The sequence below is a fragment of the Dermacentor silvarum genome, chromosome 5 (genome assembly GCF_013339745.2).
Source record: "Dermacentor silvarum isolate Dsil-2018 chromosome 5, BIME_Dsil_1.4, whole genome shotgun sequence".
Taxonomy (NCBI): domain Eukaryota; kingdom Metazoa; phylum Arthropoda; class Arachnida; order Ixodida; family Ixodidae; genus Dermacentor; species Dermacentor silvarum.
The window spans coordinates 183,436,676-183,460,988 of NC_051158.1; the positions used below are offsets into that span (position 1 = coordinate 183,436,676).

General features: G+C 45.8%; 1 long non-coding RNA gene across 1 annotated transcript; it reads right to left on the minus strand.

Annotated features, from left to right (window-relative positions):
* Positions 1 to 2,893: 2,893 nt before the first annotated feature.
* Positions 2,894 to 12,741, minus strand: LOC125945245 (uncharacterized). Its single transcript, XR_007466733.1, has 3 exons — positions 11,998 to 12,741; positions 7,351 to 7,476; positions 2,894 to 3,103 (listed from the first exon to the last, which is right to left on the minus strand). It is a non-coding gene; the product is annotated as an uncharacterized LOC125945245 (long non-coding RNA).
* Positions 12,742 to 24,313: the final 11,572 nt, after the last annotated feature.

Consider the following 24,313-nt stretch of genomic DNA (forward strand, 5'->3'; position numbering starts at 1 on the left):
TTTATCAGTGGCAGAAGATCTTCGGCATTTTGACGTACAGCAACCGCACCATCATTGAATGCTACATTTCGTTTTCCAGACGTGGGCGTACGCTCGCTACGGGTAGGACGCGTTTAGGGTTGTCGCTTCAGCGATAGGTAACGCCATGACGACGGCGAACGAGAAGTTCTACGAGGCCTCTATTGAGTCGGTGCGAGGCGATGTCTAGCGGTCGCTCACGTAGATTGGGACGTGACGGCGAACCTTCGTAGTACCATCTCGCGGTATGGGTACAGGCTGTACACAAAGCCCGCTTCTATGCAATGGTAGCAAAGCAGACGGTGGTCCGGAGCACGTCATATGCCAGTCTTGGGGCGTTGCGCGTGCTCAAAATCAGGTGGGCTGGAGGCGGCAATGGCAGAGGCTGGCAATGGAATTGCAGAGGCACAAGGCCCTGGCGTAGGTGCGGAGGTGGACCCTCATGGCGGAGGCGTGGGCCGTTGATTCAGGCTGGGGTTGTGGTCTTTCTGGCTGCACATCGGGAACTCCTAATGACCAATGGATCTCTTCACCAACGACGTCAGCTATCGAGGCCACCTGAAGCTGCCACTTTGGGAACATCTTTTGTAGCTCCTCACGCACGATTGCTCGGGTGGTCTCGCGCAAGTCGTCGGTACCAAGCGCTTGCACCTCGTAGTACAGCGGAGTCACTTGGCGTTCACATTGTCTGGTGCTCATTTCCAATGTCTTCTCGATGACTGTGGCTTTCTCGTCACGTAGCTGTGTTCGTCGTTCTAGAAGGACTTCAGTCCGTTCTCTCCTTACGTTCGAAAAGGTCTGAAGAAAGTTTCTACGAAAGTGGTCTCATGACTAGTGCTGACTCTCGATTCTCAAAACCACGTTTAAGCAGAGTCATTCAAGGAGAAGTATACATGGCGCAATTTGTCTTCACAGTTCCAGTTGTTGAATGTCGCGACTCTTTCGTGTGTCTCCAGCCAGGTTTCTGGGTCTTCACTTGATCATCCGCGCAATGTCGATGGCTCCCAAAGCTGTTACAGCAGGACAAGCGACGTTGGAACTATCATTGTGCCTACATACTTGGAGTTGGTCTTTCTAGTCTTCTCGTTTCCGTGCTGCTGAGGCAGGTTTTGTAGGCTGCAGCTAGCTCGATGACACACGGTGACCTTAATGTTGATAAGAGGTTTATTGGCGGTGTCCTCCAAGGGCGCTATTAGTTTAAGGAACTGTGAGACATTGTGGGGCACCGTATCGAAACAGACCAGCAGCGCGAGCAGACCGTTGGTGATGCTGCTGGACGGAGGCGTGTCTTCTTCTTCACAATCACTCCTGCAGACAAGGAGCCATTCTGTCGACTTAAGAAGTTCGAGTCAGTGGGTCATGGTACGGCTTGAGACGCGCCAAGTGGACGAGGTGACGTCCACGCCGGCACATATTGTCAGATTGGAGAAAATGGCTCGATGACAAAATTCACCGGGGACGTTCGCTCCAAGATGTGGTAAGGCCCTTCGTACTTTGGGAAGTTTAGAAGAAAGCCCCATGAGGGTTGGACCCTCCCGCGTGTAGCCGTGCGCGGCTTAGCCGTGTCCGGGGAAAAGGGGATCCTGGGAGTTGAGCCGAAGCCGGGAGTTTGAACCTTTATGGCCCCTCGGCAGAGGCAACACACTCCTTTGGCCTCTGCTTCACGTAGACGGCACCCCCGGACTGACTCACCCGGGGGGAAATCGGTGGTCGCCTTTTCCTATCCCCCTCTCCAACCTTTTGCTTTCCTGTCTCCTTTCTTTTACTATCCTATCATCTCCTCTCTTCTGTTACTTCTACATTTTCATAGGTGGCTTGGGTTAACCCTGTGTATGTGCCCTCTCTTGGGTATTTCATATTGGGTTATAGCAGCAATGCACGGCTGGCGTCTGCAGCCTTAAGGCCCAACCACAAGGAACGGATTTCCGACGGATTTTCGGCGTCGGCGCCGGCCGGCGGCACGCGGCGTGGACGCTCATTGACGGCTCTCAACCACAAGAGGCTCTCGGCGTCGACGTATTTCAAGCGTGGCGCAATGTGGCCAGATCCTTGGCCCTGAATTTAGCCGGTCAGTTTTGCAAAATGTTGCGCTAACAGAACAATTGTTTTTACTAAGTAAGGACTTCTTGTACTTTTAAAACTTCATAAAAATTGTCCGTAGCTCTAGTGCCAACATATACGCTGGTTGTCTGTGCTGAAAAACGTAGCACCAGTCGCATAGCATGGATAGCATCACCAGCAGCTTCTGTTCCTAGCAAAAATACTTTCCGCTAGATAACGTGACGCGGAAATTCTACATTGTATGAAAAACTATATCCGCTGTCGAACGTTAAACACGAACGAGAGCTCCGATACTTGTCGAGCTCAGCTACAGTGCACGGCTACCGGCGGCAGACGACCCTATTGAAAAAAATGTGAACGAGAATGTACGAGAAATAGTGTACGCGATTATTGCTCCGTAGACTGTGCGAGAAACTCGTTCAGTCTGCGAGAACTCGTTGAGTCTACGAAAACCTCGTACAGTCTACGCAGCAATCATCGCGTACATTTCTCGCACACATGTGTACGAGATCGCGTTCTTGTCACTGAACGAGATTCTCGTAGATTATGAACGAGTTCGTTTCTACGAGCTGAGTGCGTACAAGATGATGAGCTTGTACGACCTGCGAGAGTTTGCACCCTGAAAAAGATACACACCTCATATTCATATTTAGTATAATAATGCAAATACAATTCTTGTAAATACAAGTGTTCATGCATGAACACTTGTGCTGACCTTACTGCAGTGTTGTGTCGCTGTAATGGTTTGTTCAGAAATCTACAGTAAATAGTTATGTTGAGGTGAAAAAAAATGTCAGGTAAGGTAATGGTTTGTACTTGTTAATAAACAAGTACACGTTACACAGGTTCTTCAGCACACCTATTCAAGCTTACATTAATAGTGAAGTCCTCCGATTTTAAGCAAGAGCACGTCATACATCTCACAAGCGTTGTTTATTGGACCTTATAATGGTACTTCAATACACCCAGTCTGTTGACAGAAGACCGCTGGAATGTGTTGCTTGAGTGAGAGCTTGCCGCGCACCTGGAAAAGTAAACAAAAGCCAACAGTTTTTTTTCACACATGCAATAAGATAACACATAGGCAAAAGCAGTTTAGCTGACATTCACACAGGTAAGAATGCTTTAGCATTCAGAACATGCGATACTGAACAAAATTTATTAAAAATAAGTGGTTTCCTGCAATGCTTACGACTGCTAAGGAAACTTTCATTATAGTGTTGTAGAATAACCTGTTACATTAGCAGATCACTGAAACAAGTGTTATTACAGTAAAAAAAGACATTATTTGAGTAATAATAATTACTAGTACTGAAGCAACATAAGTAACATGCATAAAATCTACTTTTAGAGAGCAGCATCAACAGGTCGAGCTAATTAAATTACTTGGAAACTGCTATTCTGCCAGCAAAACTAAAAATCGTGGTGGCTTAGTGGCTTTGGCATTGCACTGCTAAGCCGAATGGCGCAGGATACAATCCCATGCACAATGGCCACATTTTGATGGCAGCAAAGTGCAACAACACCCCCATAAGGTGCATTGGGCACATACCCCCGGTGTTCAAAGTTAATCCAGAGTTCCCCACTACAGGGTCCCCCATAACCATATTGTGCAGAAGGACTTGGTGTTAGGTAAGTTGCTGTTTGCTGAACGACATAGCGCTAAGGCACAAATACACAGAAGATACAAAGACACACGTCACAGGCGCTACTAACAACTTTATTTGAAGCACAGCGAGATACAGTATATGTACTCCTCACAATGCGCAGGCGCACCAGCCACTTCGGGCAGAGCACAGAGGGCGATTATCAGGGCTAACACGATCATTTTGAAGATCTAAAGAAAGCAAGTTCCACATCATGAAAACAACATAGGTCAACTTTCACGAGCACTTTTTTTCTTTTATGTAAAATGCTTCCAACAGCTCACGTGCGGTTTTATCTTTAGTTTTGCCCAGGATCTTCCCATAATGAAATCTCGCACGACTAGGACAGGCTTTACAGTGTGCTGAAAGATGTGCATTTAAGTCTTTGGTCGTGTTGTTAGCATGCTCCATGATTCGATCATTGATGCAGCGGCCAGTTTGTCCTACATAGGACTTTCCACAAGACAGTGGGATTTCATAAACCCCTCTGGTAGCACATCGCCAGTAAGGTGTGATGTGTTGTACTTGGCAGCCTACCTTAGATCTGCCCATTATGCGGGGACACAGTTGGGCCAGCATATTGGGAAAAGAGAACACTACAAAAGCGGGCACACTGGTGAATGAGGCCAGAGCTGGTGAGCCGAGTGGCCAAAGACCGCAAGTTGTACCGTATGTGCATAAGTTGAGCCACAATTTAAAGAAAGTGGCGAACAGGCATGCAGTGCCTGTATTGTTCTCTGTTCCCAATAGGCTGGCCCGAACGTGTCCCCGCATAATGGGCAGATCTAAGGTAAGCTGCCAAGTACAACATGTAACACCTTACGGCCAATGTGGTCCCGGTGTGGTTTATGAAATCCCACTGCCTTGTGGAAAGTCCTATGTAGGACAAACTGGCTGCTGCATCAATGATTGAATGAGGGAGCATGCTAAAAACATGACGACAGACTTGAATGCGCATCTATCAGCAAAAAAAAGCCTGCCCTCGTCGTGCGAGATGTTATGATGTGAAGATCCCAGGCAGAAGTAAAGATAAAATTGCATGTGAGCTACTCAAAGCGTTTTACATAAAAAAGTAGTGCTTGTGTAAGTCAGACCTCTGTTGTTTTGTACGACGCAGAACTTGCTTTCTTTAGATCTTCAAAATGATTGTGTTAGCACGGATAATCGCCCTCTGTTGTCTTCCCGAAGTGGCTAGTGCGCCTGTGCATTCGGAAGAGTATATATACAGTATCCTATTGTGTTTCGAATTAAGTTATTAGCAGTACCTGTGACATGTTTTCGTATATCATCTGTGTATTTGTGCCTTTGCCCTACAATATGTCGTTCAGCAGTCATATTGAGGTTTTGACAAATAAAACCCCAAAATTTTATTTAAAGCAAATAGTATTGCATAAGGCCAAATGCTTATATAGAATCATCTGACAGCAGCTACGTTTAACAAAATTTAATACTTTCTAAAACAAGAAACTATCAGATGGTTTGAGCAAAAATCTACTTATGCCAAAATTATTGCCATTAATTTTATATGGCCCATTCTGCCTTACTTTCTTTTTAACCAAAATTATATATGCAGTGCAGGTGCTCCCCACACCTAAAGAAATTGTCACCGTTCCTTAAAGTGCATGGTTTTGTTTCAAATGACAGCACAAGTATAATTTGAGATTGTTAGCCAATGAAATGATTGTCAAACTTCTTCAAATCACGGACTCCTGGACAGGATAACTAGTCACATTGGGCACCCTTTCATCAGTTTTTGTCCACAAAATCAAGCAAGTAAAGACATTACCCTGAGTCTGCAACTGTTAATGCGTTCTGTTTGGTAATGATAATTTTATGGTGATTGACCCAATCCAAGCCAAAAAAGTTCCCTTTCTGGAGCCGAGACAGGTTCCTGAATTACACCATGGAAGGTAAGCTCGTGGGCCCTTCTCCTGCTTCAGAAAGATATTACTGCTGGCACATTACACGATGCAGCTTATTTTCGTCAGTGTTGGGTGAAGGGCCAGTGTTGAAGTTGTCTTTTGCGCAGAATGGCAGTTTCAGGTTTAGTGGGCTTGTAGGAAGACAAGCTCAAGATAACTTCCTGGTTTGAACAGGCTGTTTTGGTAATAATACATCAAGCTTTCTTGTGACTGCCCGCACAGGTGGTCGGTTAGTCTCGCTGTGAAGTTGACATTCAGCTGTATGTCCCAGAAGACCCGAATAATGGTCTGCTCTAGTTCACACGCTCTTGATTTTCTGTCAGCACTCTTGAACTCTTGCTGCCAGTAATTTCTTCCCAGCTGGCCGAATTATTTCGAGGCCCCACGCTGACACTACCGATGCTTTCAAGTGTAGACTTTTCAGGATAAGATTCTTTGCAGGAAAGGTGGCACTTACAGATTTCTATTCTGGACGCGAGTGAGACGAACCAGTAAGTCTTGGTAACAATGTTTTGTACATAAGTTCTGTAGAAGGTATTATCAAGGGTTCAACGAAAATTCATTTAGCCAGGTAACGACTATGAAGTTGTGGTGAATGACCAAGTGCTCATCATCGTGTTAGTGACGATACAATTTTTCGTAAAACGTTTAACTCCAACAGACTACACACAAGATGTAACCAAGACTTGCCGGTTCATTTCATTTAGGTCTTGAATAGCCACCTGTAAGTGCCACCTTTTTTTAAACCACACTTGCAAAGCCAGGAGTCTTATCCTGAAAAGTCTTCAATTGAAGACATCAGTAGTGTCAGTGTGGGGCCTCAAGATAATTCAGCAAGCCGAGAAGAAATTGCCAAGAGTACAAGTAAAAGTATGCCAACAGAAAATGAAGTGCTTGGAAGCCGATGTATTCTTCGCAAAGTGTCAACTACAGGGTCATTGTACACGAGTTCCCGGATGCATAACTCCATGCCAACTTCATGCCGACGCTAAGGAAACACCAGGGCAGGCAGTTGCAAGAAAAGAAATTTAGTGCTCTAAGAAAAATGCGGCCACTCAAACCATGAAAGTAATGTTTAACTTGTCTTCTTACAACTACACTGAACCTAAACATGCTGTTTTGGGCAAGGGAACAAACATCAACACTGGTGCCTTGCCTGACTCTATGAGAGTCATCTGCGCCGTGAATAGTGCCGTCAGTGCACTTTCTTCCGAAGATGAGGCCCGCACCTGCACTGTCAGTGTGCTGTACAAATTGCAGAAGCACATCCCACAAGCTTGTCTGCCTAGCAAAGAAGCTGTGTGGGGCTCCAAAACCCATAGAACCAACGAACACAAACCCAAACCTCGTCCTTTCAACTCTCGCTTTATATTGCTGTACAAGCAGTAAAATTGGATGGTGTTAGTAGTGTTCTGTCCTGTCACCTCCTTGCCTTTCCTATGAATTTTGTGCTAAATAAGGCTTTTTCTTAGTGAAAGAGTGCTAGTTTAAGTCATAAACCAGCTCTATGGCAGTTTGCAATTAAGGAATGTAAACATTTGCTGAAAATAGGTCCACGAAGAATATTTCAAAAAGAGCACTTTAAAAAAACACACACATGTATCTATCACCAAGGCCAACCCTTGTGTCTTCTATCTTAACATATTTCTCAAAACTCAAGCTCAAAACTGATATCCAGGTGCAAGCTCTCCATATCATATTACCTTGTCAATGATGAAGCAAAGCATGCTGGTGCCTGGATGTTGTGGGACCAACTCAGGCGTGGAGATCAGCACTGATCAGCAACACAGCACAGTCTGCTTACACTTTCTCTTCAGGCCCAGCCATACCTGCATTAATACAAGTGGGCTTAGTGTCACGTGAGTATAATATAAAAAGTGACACCATGAACAAATCAATCCTTGTTCGGTATACATATGAAAAAATGTAGATATTCTCCATATAGCAAGCTTCACTTTGAGTAACAAATCCTGCACTATAAGAAAAATATGATGCATGAGCCATCTATGCAAGAAAATTAATTGAAGATCCCTTTTTTTGCCTCCCTCCTCCTCCTTGTGTATAGGTGGCAGTCAGGTTAAGTAAAGTAGGCCAGACAGCCACATATTGTAAGCAAAGGTGGTCACTTGGTGGGCCAATTATGATACCATAGCACGACATGCATTCTGCAGGCACTGCAATGTTAAAGCCCCCATAAGCCTAGCAGCATTACCCAATAGGGCTAACCAATAAGTGTCCCCAGCAGCATAACTCAGCATGTCTACCAGGAGGCTTTCATTACACTTTGACAACTATCCTCCTACGGCTTGAGCCCAATTTCTGTCAACAGAAGACAAGCTTTAAGCATCTGCACAAGGGCACTTTAAACAGTACCACGATAGCTTCCTACCTAATCCCACCTTTAAAATGACATTGGTAAGTTCAGTACCATGTGTAGAACCAATCAAATTGTTCTGCAATCAAGTAAGCATCCCCTTTTCATACACGCAAATATCAGCAACACTACTACTGCCATATGGGCATTTTGTAGACAAAAACACCAAGCGCAAGAGCTGAAGCTTGGGCAAGTTGGTAACAGTTCATTTTGATGGTGTTCATGGCACACACATGCCAAAAGAATAAGCGACAGGCAGACAGTGAAAAAGAACTGTCCTCTTTCACACTCTGTGTGTCCCTTAGTGCCTTGGAATGTGTGAGCTGTGAATACCACCATCTGCCTGTCCCTTATCTCCTTAGAAAGTGTGCACTGTGAATAGCATGGAAAGGAACAAAAGAGACCAGATAATGCTACAATAGATAAAAGAAAACATGCTCTCTGATGCGACACGTCTTTAAGCAACTTAATTTTCAACCAACATCCTAAGCCTGCCGCGCTTAAAAAACTCACTGAAGTTGCTGTGTAAGACAACAGCTTGCTTTTACAAAAAATAGAGAAACTTATTCTATTATTTTTGCAAACTGGTGCTTCAGTACTGTGAAAAGGTGGTATTATTGAAAACCAGTTTAATTTTTGTGTAATAAAAAAGCCTACAGTCAGCTACAGAGATCAGGCTTGATATAAATCTGCCAGAGAACACGGTAAATCAATATTTCCATGACTGTTGAGGTAAAAAGAATCGTTGACAAATTCCCAACACACTATGCATGTTTTGGAGAAGACAGTGCTTTTCTACTGCAAGCATTTAACAGAGCCCCAGTGAATACAGTATGATATAACTTATTGCAGGACATTTCAAACAGATCCTCTTTATGGCTTCTTAGGGACTTGGGTAATGAGGAGTAAGTGCAGTGACATCTCTGAGCACCTCAAAGACAATACTGGTGATAACATGGCAACACAACTGCTGACATGCAAGATAACTTTCGGGCAGTGTTGTCTCATGCCACATCAATCACACAAAACTTTAAAGGGACACTTAAGGGAAAAATAATTATTTGAGATGCATTATTGAATTACTCTTCCGCAAACCCAGAAAAACTGTAGTTATCCAAAAGTAGAGGCTTGATAAGCTAGAAAATACACAAGAACGATATACAGGTGGTGAAACCACAATAAAGTTCCCACACCTGCTGGCTGTCTGCTAAGGCCTAGTTAATTTGTTTTTGGCAAAAATTGACTATATTGCATTCTAAAAGAGGCAAGAACTGAACTTAACAATTTTGGAGCAAGTGTACTGAACCGCAACAGCCAAAATATACGAAAATACTCTGGAATGCATGATGTCCTCCAACGTACGATGTTTCGCCACAAAATTTGGCAGGAAATGCCACTTTAACCTTCATTTTCTTTTTGCAATAAATAACATCTCATCACAAAACTAACACAAAAAGAAAGAATACATGATGCGTCTAAACTGTCTCCAAACAAAAAAATGTGTCCGGAGTCATTTTGTACACATTCAAACCACTTTGGCCTTGCTTAAAGTGCCTTTGTATGTCATGCAACATGAAACTCAAAAACAGGATTCACTGTAAAGGGAGAAATGAATGGGGCTCGCCTAGCGTGACGTATCTGCACAGGCTTACGAGAAAAGTGACTCCATGGTCTAAATGAAAAAATAAAAATAAAATAACACTTTGGGCGGATCTCACGTTATAGTACTACTCAAAATCTTGACAAGTGCTTATTCAGTCTGTACTTATCCCAAAAGCTTGGTAATGACATACGCCCCTTTTGCACTAATGGTGTCTGCGCCAAAGGGACTAAGGCTAAATGTTTGGTAGCCACACACATTTTAACAGTGAAATTCAAGTGCATTATGACTTTTGTCTGCCACTTTTAATAACATCTAACGGTCGATATAGCACATTATGATCTAATTATTGTAGGTCAGCATGGCCTGAGCACGGCATGCCTAAACACTTTTGTTAGGTGAGAAAGTATTGTTTCTGGTACTCTTTCGGGAAGCAGCCTATGCCTTATTCAGAGCAAAAACCTTGTTTCGCTGAGAATGTCAGACAATCGCATATTTCAAATTGACCATTTGAAATGCACACAAAGTACAGCATGGTTTTGAGGGTCCCACTAACTATTGAAACGCACATCATCCAAGTTCAGCAGTCAACATCATAACTAAGCTTGTAGAAGTGCATATTAGCAAGTTGACAGAATAATAAGGAGAAGGTGAGAGAGATGGTCCCAACTATAAGAGAAGCCCCAATAGCAGAGTTCAAGCTCTCTCCCATGTCAAATGCGGAAGGGCAAAGCATACCCAGCTTTCGGTTACACTCTCACCTGCGACCACTGCACCAGGCTGACTGACATGCGTAACAAGCAGTTTGTGATACCACATTATCAAACCTGCAATTTATGGGACATCAGAGACCAGCTTCAAGCTTGATGCTATGCTGCTCTAGGGATGTATTATGAACTGACTACATTTAAATGTTATGCTTCATGGTTTGTTGCAAGCTTCAGGAATTTACTTATTCATTTATAAACATACCTCATAGGCTCCAGCTGGAGTACTGCATAAGGTGGTAGGTAGAACATTGTGAGCCAAATAAAGAACATACAATAAAACAAGTAAAAAAAAAGAAATAAATACTCTTTCACACTGTGGTTTCTTATCTGGCAGCTAGCTTATCAAAGTGAACAGAAACGTGTTCATGCTGGTAGTGCTTTAGAAGAATAAATAATAAGAGGTTAAACAGAAAATTCAAACTTTCAAGCCACCTTTCGTGGTTTTTTCTTTCAACGTCCCTTTAGGAATGGGAATCAAAGAACAGCCGCCCTCCCCCCCCCCCCAAAAAAAAAGAAAGAGAAAAAAAAGTGTAATACATGATTTTTGACTACTTAGAGAAATAAATCTAGGAACACAGAATCTGTGCAGGCATGTATGTAAGGAATTAAGTGCAGTAATATATGCAATAACTTGCAATGCCCTTCTGCTTTCGTCGGGCAACTCATAACAAGACATAAAAGGATATGTGTGCCTCAAAACACAGTTCCTAAAAAAAAATATGTCACTATACAGTCAGTAAGTAGCATATCATGCATATCTACTCAAGCCCCCAATTATACTTGACTCAGAGGAGTAGGTATATTGATTAAACTGAAGGTAGGCGATATTTTAAAATATACAGTTCAAGTAGTACTCGAATATAATGTCGAAACTGGAAGTTATGAATATGGAATCTAAAGCAAAAGTGTATGTTATGCCAAACCTGCCAGCCTGTGAACTTTATATTTTGCAAAAATCCTAGACACAATGCTGTGTTGGAAAGTCAGCATGTATTTTCTTAAAGTTTTCTCTCAGCGCCTACATTGTTCAATAGAGACACATTATTAACCATTAACTTGGAACAGCAGAAACTGACAACATTGTTTTTAGACCAGTGTGCTTTTTTCAGTGCTTTTGCTGTTGCCGATTTAGCTGGCTTTACGAACTTATCTCAATAAGCTCGTCTAATACGGGTGTCATACAGTGCACTTTTCATTGCGATCAAGCCCAATCCGGATCGAATTTCTCACTTGTGATTGGCTCTTTTGTGCAAGCTGCGCGAGGAAGCCAATTGCAGTAGCTAATTTTGATCTGAATCGGGCTTGGTAGGAAGTGCCCCTCTGGTATACTCGTTAGGGATTTTGCATTGCTAATAAAGCAGCACAAGTGCCATCACAATTTATTGTTTTAGATGCAATTTTGCAATCTCATACCACCCCATTTTTTAAGATTCTTACAACATATTCCCAATAGAATTTCATTCTCATAACTCAATGCAACAATAGTAAAATTGTAGAACGAGTCCAAATTCGTAAATCTCACCAAAAGATTCAGGACCGATGGCACGTACGAATTATACCAACAGAACCTAGAACTCATAAGTGGCAGTGACTGTTTTGTACACACCTTGTCAAAGCAAGCAGATCAGATTCCTTGTCGGGCTGCTCAGACTGCATTTTGCCACAGGCTCCCATGTGGTGCAGAGATGCCTCCGTCTCACGAAATCGTGACATCCCTAAACAATAAGAAATGTTCAGTTTATTGCAATCACTGCTGAAACTGCAAACTTGTGATTTAACAACACCGCGTTAAATTGTGAAAATACCTCAGCCAGCTAGCTACATGGTTGTGCAAATATCTCATTCTGACATCACGGGCAGTTATTTAACCTGTCAAATGCACGAAGACATACAGAACACTCAACACAAGAAACACAGGTTGTCTTGACAATATATAAACAGAAAATTTGCATACAAGCTAAAATGTGCTCATGAGACAGAGCAATCCGGTGCCGTCTCGCGCAGATGTTAGCTGTGAAGACAACACGTCAACGTACTTATAGAAATATATATATACCATTTCTTGCTGAGAAATTACGTACAGAAGCAGTGACATTCGCGGCATCAATTTTTGTGCCCGTTCAGACTAAACGATACTCGGCGCTAGTGTATTTCATAACAGACAGCAAAGAAACAATATATGAAGCTCTTGGCAACATCCTATACTTGTTTGACGGTAATTTTCATAAAACGTTTTGCTAAATGTGTACTACGGCATTAATAACAAACATTAGGAAATCACTTTTATAATTTTTGTCGCTGTACTAATCATCTTGTGCTCCGCCTAACAAGGCACACTACACGAACTATAAAAATGCGCCAAGCGCCGGACTTACCTTTCGAGACATACTCGGCAAACGCTCGTGTCAGGTCCGGCGGCATCGACTGCACGAACTGTCCTTCCGGCATAAACACTGTTAAATTGCGGATGAACGTAATAGTACAATTTCCAACATATTCTTCCGTGCACTGTGAACCGCTGCGAGATCGGCGAGAGTACCAGAGGCTGCTAATGAGCCGGGAACAAAGAGCACGAATGGACGGAACTGCGATGACCAACAACGCCGCACCGCACGAAAGATACAGCTAGCTAGCAGCGTTGCACAGGCACAGGGGCTTAGCGATCGCTGATGCGCACAAAAAAGAGCACATTTTCTCTCGGCAAAGCGTAAATATGATTAAACTACCACATCGACCGTCCGCAAGGAAAATATTCATGCAGCGCTCACACACCGACAGCCCAACGTTTCTAGACTGGAAAAATTTTGACAGCCGAACACCGGAAAATGATGTCATTTCGTCAAGATAGAGGCACCGGAAGCTTTGCAAGAGCCGGATAAACGTCATGGCGGCCATATTGTTTACATCGTCGTCTACCGTTTTGTCATCTCAGGCAACGTTGGTCTCTGGCTCCTCGGCACCACTGTATCGGCACGGTGCTCCATGGTAATCATGATCACATAGATGGTGGCGGCTGGTATTCACATGTTATGCGAGTGATGCGGCGTGTTTCAACAACGTTTCTTTCAACATCGAGGACAGCAACCTGCGGAGCAGCCGTATCAACTGGTCAGGGCTGTTAAATCGCAGCATATCGTGGTTTGGTTTGTGAATGTTTGTGAATTCAACAAGGTGTCCGTGTTTTAATGCGGCGTTATCGACGACGCATTTGGTGTCGAGTGGCGTCGTCGACGCACTTTGTTCTGGCTTGTGTGCCGTTTTGCGGATGTGTATAGTTCATGAAGAGTGCCGTCTGTGCATCGGACGCTGCTGCCACACCGGCTCGATTTGCCAACGCACGAGAACGTCCGCACTGTCTGTCGCGAGTGCTTTCGGACACTGCTTGTGTTCTGTGTGTGTGTGCGCGTGCGTGTGCGTGTGCGCGTGCGTGCGTGCGCGCGTCTGATATGCGTCGTTATTGTGTCAGCGATTTGCAAAAGTGTTTTTTAATTTGTTTCCGGCGTGCGCGAACGCCAGGATATGCTGCATGTTCGTCATTTAACGACCCTGCTTGAATATATAGACATTGACATTTTGGTCGTTTCGAGGTCAGCTTTTAACGAATCGCGAAGCGTTGCCTTGCTCTGAACCATCACTGCACGAACTACTTAGTTATTTCTCCGTTAATTTCAAATTCAGTTTTGTGTAGTATATACACAGATAATGCTCCGTTGCCACGCTAAACTCGTATTTGCCGCTGTTGAGCGGCAAATACGAGGTTTTTTACTACGTCAAGCTCTCTCGGCATACAGTGCACAAGTTGTGAAAAACTTAGTGCAAATAATTTTTCAAGCAGCAATTGGGCAAAATGTGCTGATCGTATGACAGCATTAGTGATTGATGGTTATGTAATTTCGTCAAAGTGCGATAGATTTTGGCTACTATTTTGGCTATTTATTCACCAATTTATTTACACTGAGTTTGTGGTTCTTTTTATTTTTGACATGTGGGCATGCATGGCCGGTTTATGCCTGCCTGCTACAGTTTGGCATACACAGGCACTAACAACCTCTTAAAATATGGGCAATAAAAAGTGACTAACAGATTTGATAGTCTTGTGGGGGCTGTGACATAATTACTAACGCGAACAAGACTAACGGAAAAAAGGTGGGATAGGAGAGAGTGCTCTGTCCTGTCCCACCTTTTTTTCTGTTGTTCGCACTAGTCACAGCAACTATATCAACACCAACTAACCCAACTTTCTTCGTGAATTACTCGTCTTGTGGGGGGGCACACTTAGCTGTTTGGAAAATGTGCAGCTTGAAATTTCTGCATTGCTACCTCTGACTGACAGCTCTGACGCAAGCAATATGATTAGGCTGTGACAAAGCGCGTGCACCTTCTGTTGCTGATCAAACTGCATGCAATAAAATCATTTGCCAACTCGTTCGTGTTGAATGTGTTTTCAGTGAGCTATAATCGCATTGCCAGCTTCTTTTATTCTGCATAAAAACAAACCTATAGCATTTTTTTCCGAAACTGTGAAGGTACTCAACCCTATATTGCATTAAAAGCTTCGGGTGATCCACTCTGAACAAGGGACGTACTCTCAGACAACAGCTTTTGGCTATATCACTGTCAGTGCGCGCTTATTGGCTGGTTGAGCAATGCGTCACACGTATTGCCGTAAGTGATTATCCGAGAATATGTCCCCAAGTGAAAATCATCGCATCATTAGGACTGACATGAGCTTTGATGGAGATGTGTGTGTCCATTATATGGAATTGCAGAAATTCAACACTGGAGCTCTTATTCATTCTGCAGTTTATGCTGCTATATGTGGCACAATGGTTCGACGTCGTCATACAGCACATTGATTATGTCCTTGCATGTGCTACAAACGATTCATCATAAAATCTTGCTGTCATTCACGAGCTTTTGTATACACTACAACTTAGGTACATGCACTTTGTATGCAATTAGTAGTCATCGGCCAAGATCTCGTTGCTCATATGACTACAGTGCGTACACATCACACGCTATCTCGCACACCTCGTACAGAATCTCGTTAGGTTGGCGCAGCACATCGCACACATCTCGCACATGCGTACATCTCGCACATGCATTCGCGTAGCACCTCGCATAGATCTCGCACACTTCGTGAAGTGTACGCAGCTCATGCGTACAGATCTCGCACATTTTCTACGATATCTCGTTGAATGTGCGTAGCACATCGCACACTTCTCGTCAAATCTGTGCGATATGCATACATCTCGCACATTTCTCGCACAATTCGCGTACAAATTTTTCAATAGGGGACCGGCTCGGTTGTGCCCGCATCACAGCCGACGGCGCCGCTAATATCAGCGCATTTTCTTCTTTGTGTATAATTATAGCGAAGAGCGACAACAACGGTGAGAAAATATCGCGGCTAGTGAGCGTCGGTGATTCATTCCGAAGCGCCGTCAGCTTAAGCTTTCGAGTGAGCCGGAGAAGGCCTAGCGACGATATCGGCGCCGCCGAACGATCAGCGGCGGTGAGGCTGCCGTCGGTACCTGGGTGACCACACCTCGGTCACTGATTGGCCACTTCGCTGTACAGCTGCAGTACAAATGTGTCCCGGTCCCATCCTGTCTACGGCAAGGAAATTTCGCCGCTCGCGAGCGAAACCACCGTCAAACGGCGACCCGCGAACGGCGTACGGCGAGTTGGCGTGCCGGTAACGTGGACAGGCCTTAAGTGTGCACTTCGTCGTTCCTTGCATGTCCCTGTCTGGAAAGAGTATACATCATTATCTATGATACCGTACAAATCTGCACCACTTGCAATGGCCGGAGCACGCGCGAGCGATCGGCTGTTTGGGACGCAGACGAGGCACAGGCACTCGCGGACGACAACGCCGGAAGCTCGCTTTGTAAATGGCCTCCGAGCTCACTCACATGCACGGTGCACCATCTCGGAGGCTATATTTTGTTTGTCTCCTGCGTCTACCGCCACTTCCGCCGTCAGCGCTGCAGTCTGGCCTGCTCTGTCTTGCGGCGCCGACCGGCGGCGCATTGTTCTCCACGCCGCCGGCCGCCGTCGCGTACCGCCGGCCGGCGCCGACGCCGAAAATCCGTCGGAAATCCGTTCCTTGTGGTTGGGCCTTTACACGTTAAGTGCTGCAGCGTCCCCTAGTTGGGCTCCGTGGTGGGTGGCCGCTATTGCCGCCGAAATAAACGAAAATAATATGGGAACGCCTGCATTTCCCCGTTTACTTGATCGTCACCCTCACAAGAGGGGACGCACCGAAGAACTAATAAGCCTATTCAAACCGAGAGAAATCTTTCCCCGTTTCCAAGTTGTTCACAGCGAAAAAACAGAAAAACCAGCTAGAACCGTATCACCTTTTCTAGTCGCAAAAGGCCTGACTGAAGCCCTTGGCCCTGGTTATAAGGTTACGAAAATGGCGAGCGGGGACCTCCTCCTAGAGATCCATGATAAAGAACAGCACAGTAAAATAAACAAGCTTGTGGCATTTGGCGACATACCTGTTACCGTTTCACCGCATCGGTCTATGAACAAAGCACGTGGAGTAGTGTCTGATACAGATCTCATCAACTTGTCCGAAACCGAACTATTGGAAGGCTGGAAAGAACAAAACGTAACAAACGTACAGCGCATCGTTATCAGCAGAGACAATAAAGAAATTCCCACAAAACACCTCATCCTGACCTTTGCCACTTGCGATCTGCCACAAACCATAGAAACCGGATATACGAAGATAGCTGTCAGGCTATACATTCCTAATCCCAGAAGATGCTTCCAATGTCAAAGATTTGGCCACGGCTCGCAGAGCTGCCGTGGTAGACTGACATGTGCGATATGTGGAACCCAAGGTCACGCATCAGATAACTGTGAAGCGACACCGCACTGTGTAAACTGTGATGGTGAACATCCAGCTTACTCCAGGTCCTGTCCCAACTGGAAAAAAAGAAAAAGAAATTATCACTCTCAAAGTGCGTGAAAACATCTCCTTCAAGGAAGCACGTAAAAGGTGCTTGCCATTCCTCAGCACAACATATGCCGAGGCGACGCGTCAGGGGGCAGCGTCGCACCGGCTTCCGCCAACTGCCCGGCCTGCGCGCAGCGAGCCGCCGGCTGTGGCAGCCGCCCCTATGGTGGGAGCAGCCAAGGCTGCCTTGCCATCACCGAACTTGGCCACACCAGTGGCCTCTGCTAGCTCTGGCAGAAGCCAGGATAGCACGGATGCTAAGGAAGTACCGTCAACCTCCGCACTGGTGGGGACAAAGGCTTCGTCTTCCGAGGCGAAGCCAAACCGACGTACACATCGCTCGCTAGAGCGAGTGTCCAACGCCTCGCAAGAGGAAATGGACACAACTCTTTCTCAGACGGCACACGGAGTGCCTAGGGAGAGGCGACTCTCCCAAGAACGCTCCAAAAAAGACAAGACACCAGTTACAGCGCCTGGAAAAGGCTCTGCAAAATAGGCTGTACACTTCCCTTGAGACACACAGCACCTTTTATTTTCCTCTAACATGAACACAATAATCCAGTGGAATGTTAGGGGACTACTCCACAACCTAGATGACATCCAAGAACTTATCAATAAATTTAATCCAAAGGTGCTGTGTGTTCATGAAACACACCTAAACTCCAGGAACACCAACTTCCTACGTCAGAATATTGTTTTCCGAAAAGATCGCGAGGATTCTGCCGCATCATCTGGTGGTGTGGCCATCATACTCGACAGAAGTGTAGCCTGTCAGCAACTTCCACTGAATACGGCACTTGAGGCAGTAGCCGTTCGTGCTGTACTTCTTGGTAAACTCGTAACCATTTGCTCGCTCTACATACCTCCACATTATCATTTACACAAGCACGAATTTTAGTCATTTATAGATGAATTACCAGAACCTTACCTCGTTCTTGGCGATTTCAATGCACACAGCAGCTTGTGCGGCGACACAGGTATGGATGCGCGAGGATGCCTAATCGAACAATTTCTTTTCTCCTCTGGTGCGTGTCTCCTGAATAAGAAGGAACCCACCTACTACAATCTCGCAAACAAAACATTTTCTTCCATTGATCTCAGTGTAGCTTCCCCGTCTATATTTCCTGAACTTAAATGGGAAGTTATAAAAAATCCTTACGGGAGTGACCACTTCCCCATACTGCTGAGATCACCACTACAAAACGAACCTTCACCCCAGGCTCCCCGATGGAAGTTTGATACGGCAGATTGGGAGAAATTCCAAACTCTTACAAGTGGTATCTCGTGGCCTGACATATCTTCGCAGGGAATTGATGCTGCTGTTGAGTATTTTACATCTTTCATAATCGGTGCCGCTTCTGAATGTATACCAGAAATGAGTGGTGCGACCTGCAAACGCCGTGTCCCATGGTGGAACGACGAATGTCGGAAGGCTCGTAGGCAACAGAACAAAGCGTGGGGGTTGCTACGCGACTCCCCAACTGCGGAGAATCTCGTTAGTTTTAAGAAAATAAAATCGGAGGGCAGAAGAACGCGCCGACAAGCCAGGAGAGAGAGTTGGGAGCAGTTTTTATCAGGCATCAACTCATATACAGACGAGGGCAGAGTCTGGAAGAAAGTAAATAAGATAAAAGGGCTACAAACTTATTCACTCCCGTTGGTAAACACACAAGGCGACAGTCTGGAAGACCAAGCTAACTGCCTGGGAGCACATTTCGAACGTGTGTCCAGTTCATCTCATTATTCCCAAACATTTAAAAGGCACAAGGCTGCAATAGAAAAACAGAAACTAGAAAGAAAATGTACCGGAGACGAGGCATACAACCAGCCTTTCTGCATTGCTGAGCTGTATGCATCACTTAGTTGTTGCAATAAGTCTGCCCCAGGCTCTGACCGCATAGCCTATCAAATGCTGAAACACCTTCCCCATGAAACAAAGAAAACTCTCCTCTCCCTATACAATGCTATATGGACCTCCGGCGAGATCCCCTCTGCCTGGAAAGAGGCCATTGTCGTTCCTATACTGAAACAGGGCAAGGACCCATCGTCTGCTTCGAGTTACCGCCCTATAGCACTAACAAGCTGCCTCTGCAAACTGTTCGAAAAAATGATAAACCGCCGACTAATCCATTTCCTCGAATCAAACAAACTGCTTGACGAGTACCAATGCAGGTTTCGAGAAGGTCGATCCACCGTCGACCATTTGATACGTATTGAGACGCAAATTCGTGAAGCTTTTGTCCGTAAACAGTTCTTTCTGTCTGTATTCCTTGATATAGACAAAGCCTACGATATCACGTGGCGTTTTGGAATACTTAGAGACCTCTCACACGTTGGTATACGTGGTAACATGTTAAATGTCATGGAAAGTTATTTATGTAATCGCACATTCCGTGTTCGTGTGGGAAATGCTGTATCAAGACCATTTGTGCAGGAAACTGGAGTGCCACAGGGCGGGGTGCTGAGTTGCACTCTCTTTATCATAAAATGAGTTCTTTGCGTCTGTATATCCCAAGAAACATGTTTTATTGTACATACGTCGATGATGTACAGATATGTTTTACCTCCTGCAATCTTGCAGTCTGTGAGCGGCAGATTCAACTTGGTCTGAACAAGGTGTCGAAGTGGGCAGACAAGAATGGGTTTAGCCTTAACCCACAAAAGACCACCTGCGTCCTGTTCTCCAGAAAGAGGGGTCGGCACCCCGATCTTGACATTGAGTTGCAGGGACAACGTGTGGCCGTAAAAACAGAACATAAATTTTTAGGTGTGATTCTAGATACAAAGCTTACATTTATGGCACATATACGGTATGTAAGAAACAAGTGCATGAAAACAATGAATATTCTAAAAGTGTTGTCACGCACCGCTTGGGGTAATGACACAAAGTGTCTTTTGAATTTGCATAAGAGCCTCATACTCACAAGATTAGATTACGGCGCCATAGTGTACCATTCCGCAACGCCAAGCACCCTGAGGATGCTGGATCCTGTACACCATCTAGGCATCCGCCTAGCCACTGGTGCCTTCAGGACAAGTCCTGTGGCAAGCCTGTATGTAGAGGCGGACGTGTGGTCGCTTCACATTCAACGTTCATCCTTAAGCCTCACCTATTTCCTGAAAGCAAATTCGAACCCGGAACATCCGTCCTTCTCAACCGTAAATGATATGACCAGTGCCACACTCTTTAATAACCGGCCGACAGCAAGAGAACCCGTCTCACTACGTGTAAGGAAAATTAGTGAAGAAATGGACATCCCACTACTTGAAAATACTTTGATGGCCCCAGCAAAGCCGGTGCCACCGTGGCAGTGGCAACTCATAGAGTGTGATACTTCGTTTGCAGAAGTCACAAAAGACGCTTCAGAGGCACATATCCGGATGCATTTTCTAGAAATCCAGTTCAAGTACTCGTCATGCACCCAGTTTTACACTGACGCTTCCAAGTCACATGCAGGGGTATCTTATGCAGTAGTCGGCCCATCGTTCTCCGAGTCCGATGTACTCCACCCAAGCATTTTTACGGCTGAGGCCTATGCACGTTTATCGGCTGTGAAGAGTATAGGCAAATCAAAACTCAAAAGATAGATAATATTTACAGACTCCCTAAGCGTCGTAAAAGCCATCATGACTCTACATAGACACACAAATCCTGTACTTATTGAACTGTATTCTGCTCTGTGCAAGGCATACATGTATACCCAGCATATTATTATATGCTGGGTGCCTGGCCATAGAGGCATCGAGGGCAATGTTCTGGCTGATCAAATGGCCACATCAACTACATCGCGAGCCCTTAACCCTACCGCTTCTATCCCTGCCAGCGATCTCAAGCCCTACTTGAGAAAGAAACTTCGAAGCCACTGGCAGCGCTTGTGGGACGCCGAAACGAACAATAAGCTCCACTTAGTTAAGCCACAGATAGGTCCCTGGCATCCCGTTACGAAAATACGAAGAACAAATGTCCTATTCTCTCGTCTGAGAATAGGACATACATACGGCATCCACAATTTCCTCTTAACTGGAAATGACCCGCCAACCTGTGGTAGATGTGGAGAGAGGCTTACCATGCTCCACGTCCTCGTGGAGTGCAGGGAAGCCGAAACAGAGAGAAAAAGGCACTTTCCCCTAGCGTACCGGTACTGTCTCCCACTCCATCCCGCTATGTTTCTTGGCGACAAACCTCTCTTTAGAACTAAAGCTGTCCTGGATTTTCTGAGCGATGTAGTATTGCATGTTATTTGCCCAATAGTTTCGTAGCGCATCCTCTCTCCAGAGGATGTCGCCACGATAGTAGTTTTGCATAGCACGCGCCTCCAGGCCCTTGCGTTTCAAAGGGTCTGTCAAGGCAGTAGTGCTGTTTGAAAAGTTTATCGTGATAAATTTTCGTTTATCTTCATTATCTTGCAATTTGTTCTTTCGTGTTCATAGTGCACCTCATTAGCCATTGCCATAATTTTATTACATATATATTTTACGCATTTTACAGCGATTTTTAGGCCCTTTTACAGCCACGACAAATCTACCTTTCGCAATTCATTGCTCCATTGTCAACTCATGAACACACTGGCCTGGCGCTCTTTGGCCATACCTGGCCCTTGCGCCATTAAACACCATACATCATCATCATAGAAGAAAGCGCCCAGAGATTGGCAAGGAACAGCCAGCCATACCAGACCCCAGGACATACGTGGGATTACGAATGAGTCGGCGCGGTCTTCCTTCTGGAGCTGTTGTTCTTGTGATGTAAAGGTGCGTGCGACTGGCGGCACTCTTCGGCTTGTCGGACAGCTTCAACACAGGCGGACACTCTGAAGCGTCAGGAACGTATGGAAAGAAAGTTTCGATGGTATGCGAAGGCTCCCGTCCATGCAGGCGGAAGACAGGTGAAAATCCCGTATTAGCATGTATCGCGGTGTTGTATGCGAACGTTGCAAAAGGAAGTACGCGGTCCCAATTACGATGATCAGATGCCACGTACATGCCGAGTATATCACCAAAAGTGTGGTTAAACCGTTCTGTGAGCCAGTTTCTTTGTGGGTGTTATGGCGACGAATAATGTGACATACCGAAAGCAGACCTTCGAGGATCTCGGGGAGGAAGGCGCGGCCTCTATCACTAAGGAGTTCTCGAGGTGCGCCATATCGAAGGATGAAGCGATGTACATCGAATAGAGGCTACATCCCGCACATGGGTGAAGCAGCAGTTTCAGTGTCGCGTGTCAAATGGTCCGCAGCATTATGATGCACCGATTGCCAGCCGGTGTCATTAGAAGTGGGCCGTAGAAGTCAATGCAGATGCGATCCAAGGGTTTGGCAGGGAACGGAAGCGGCTGCACGACGCCGGACGCGCGTAAATGTGGTAATTTGGGACGTTGACAGTCAGGGCAGCAATGAACAAACCTTCGTACGAAAGTGCACATTCCCCCCCCCCCCCCCCCCCCCAGTATTAGCGATGGCGAATACGTTAGTATGTCTTAAATACTCCGGCGTGGCCACATTGCGCATTATCGTGAAATTAGGCACAGATTTGTGATCTTAAACTGCGGGGAATGACCAGCAGCCATCTGCGGAGTTCGGGAGCTTAGTTGCGCGGATCACGAATGACGAAATTAATAGTTTGTCGTCGGATGAATCGGGATACAGGGATCATCAATAATCCCGAAAGGTACGCTAAAATAGAAGCGATCTCCAGATCACGGCTTTGTTTTGTGAGAATTGAGTCAAGGTCAAGCGATGACATGAGTTGTGTCCAAGTGGTTCCGCAGGCCGAGTAAGGAGGTAGAGGTGAACAGAACAGGATGTCTGCGTCAGTGTGCTTGCTTGCGCAGGGGTAGATGACGCGAATATTCTGGATTCGCAGTGCCCAGCGTGCTAGACGGCCAGATGAATCTTTTGACGTGGCAATCCACCAAAGCGTGTGGTGATTCGCTACTAGGTCAAAATGGCGGCCCTTCAAGTATAGGTGGAATTTGCCAAGCGCCCAAACAAGAGCCACGCACTCTCTTATTGCGATAGCAATTATATGGACACTTCAACCGGATTTCTGCCATCGGCGTCGCCGTCGCCGTGAGGTTCCGTATAGATAAAATCTTCGCCGCGCGCCGTATGCCCGAGCGGAAGCGTGCGGGGACGCGCGCTATCACGGAGAGCGAACGCACTCGATCTCCCACGAGCAAGCAAGGAAGCGGGAAGCCAGCGCCGGAGGGAGCGGGGGGGGGGGGGGGCGAGGGGGGGCACACTTTTACTCTGCCAACAACCGCGTTCGTCGCTCGCCCGCACCATCTCTTATCTCCACACGGCTGACTTTTGTATGCGCTGTGCATTCGCTGCTCAGTTTCCGTTGAAGCGATAGACCGCACGTACCTTCGCCCGCTGCGGCGTAGGCGCTTGCTGCCAGCGTTTTGACAGTCGTTGTCTGCAGTCATTCAGTGTGATCTATTCATGTTTGTTTGTGCGCGCTCACACCACGCTTGTTCATTCAGTTAGTAATAGTCGGGCCACATTCTCCAACGCACGCTACACATGCAATGCTGCCTGGATCGGCAGTGCAGCGCTACAGGTGTGTCCCTTCTCACGCGCTGCCCACGGGAAGCGCTTCTCATCAACACCACCGTTTCACACGCCTTCTGGTGGTCATCGAGTCTCTCTGCATGTCGGTCTACTTACGCCGCAGCACACCTGCTTACTTAATCAGCTCATGTTTACTACAATTCATATTGCTACCAAAGCCGCTCACCTTACTTCGTATGACATTGCTGTGTTGCTATCGCATTCAATGCTTCGCCCTTAGGGCGAAACTGTGACATTTTTTCAGTCCCACTGTAATTCGCTTCTGCTTTTATCAGCGTACGACTTGCATAGGCCACGACGTATTCGCAGTAGCCGGGCTTTCGTTGCGCGAGAAGTACGCCAAGACTGACCCCGCTGGCAACGGTATGTACTTCAGT